Source organism: Macrotis lagotis, chromosome 7 (assembly GCF_037893015.1).
Source record: "Macrotis lagotis isolate mMagLag1 chromosome 7, bilby.v1.9.chrom.fasta, whole genome shotgun sequence".
Lineage (NCBI taxonomy): Eukaryota > Metazoa > Chordata > Mammalia > Peramelemorphia > Peramelidae > Macrotis > Macrotis lagotis.
In genome coordinates, this window is record NC_133664.1 from 120,199,745 (window position 1) to 120,201,374 (window position 1,630).

Consider the following 1,630-nt stretch of genomic DNA (forward strand, 5'->3'; position numbering starts at 1 on the left):
ATATAGGTACATAGTATCCTCAATCAATGCCTATTTCCTGCCTTCCCACTTACCCTCTGCACTAAGATCTCAGATACCATTTGACATAATGCAATCTAGATTACTATTTCAGAACTGAGTTAACCATTTTTCCTGGACCACTCATCTCTAAGAATCATTGGGTTTTTCCACCCCATAGATCTATATTTTAAGAATCTGAAACAAGAAAGGGAGATTATTTCCCAATATCAATCTAATCCTTTGGTGGGGGGGCATGAGGGGACAGGGAGAATAGAGGAAGAAGATTACTTTTAGTTGGGTCAAAATTCTGGTCACATCCAGGCTTGCAACTTCCAGACCATAGATTTATTTTTATTAGATTTATTTTTTATTAGATTTTTTTAATTTTTATTTTTATATTTACTTCTATGATTTTATTAAAATATAGGTCTGACCTTACCCCCTACTTACTCAGGAATCTACAGTAGCTCCCTATTACCCCTAAAATAAGTCCTTTGGTTTGTCATTCAAATCTCTTCTCAGTCTCTCTCCTTCTGATCAATGCAACGACTAAACATGACTGTAACAGACTCATAATGAAATATGTTACTGGTATCCCGATTGAGAGGTGATGGGGTGTGTGAATATACACATACATATACAAAGGGAACTTTGTTATGTGTTTATTCATATATATGCATGTATACAGAATGTGGGTGCATATATGAGGGAATTATTTTTTACTTAATTAGCACCATATATATTTGTTTCAAGGACTTTGCTTTTCTTTTTCAATGGAGATGGGAAAAAAGAGGAGGGGAGAAGGTAGATTTGGTATATTAAAAAATAAATTAATAAAAATAAATTAATAATAAATAAATGAAAATAAATAGATACCCCCCCACAACACAGAAATTTTTTAAAATAACTTCTCTCCTTTTTAGTATTTTTACACATTACTTCCTCAAAGTGTTATACTATCCAGCTTTCCCAGCTTACTTGATGTTACACACACACACACACACACACACACACACACACACACAAACAGAGAACTCTTGTCCTAGCTGTCCGTCATGTCTAGGATGAATTTCCCTTCTTATACTTCCTCCCTCCTCTTGAATCCCTGATTTCCTACAAAATGCAGTTCAAGCATCACTTGCTTTCTACAAGTTTTCTTTTCTGTTTCCCCCTCCCCAACCCCACAAAGAGTCTTGCTACTTTGTATTTATTTTTGCATTCAACTTATATATATGAAGTATATACTTATATTTGCATATCTTCCCCCATTAGAGTATAACCTCCTTGAGGACAGGCTCTGTTTCACCTTTGTGAACATAATAAAAGTCCATTAGCCAATATGTGTTTTTTCTGTACCTTGAGGAAAGGGACTGGGTGTTCACTATTGTTGTGGTGGTAGTGGTGGTAGTTTTGTCTTTATAACCCCAGTGTCTGGCATATTAACAGGAATTTAATAAATTCTTGTTGAATGAATGAATGATTAAGTGAATTCTGAAATCATAAGACAGAACAAGGAAGTGAATGTTCACATAGATCAAGTTTTGAGGAGGAAATGATTGAACCAAAATCTTGTTTTAAAATGAGATTTTAATCATATGGATTTGTTTCCCAGTCTTGAAGTCCTAGAGAG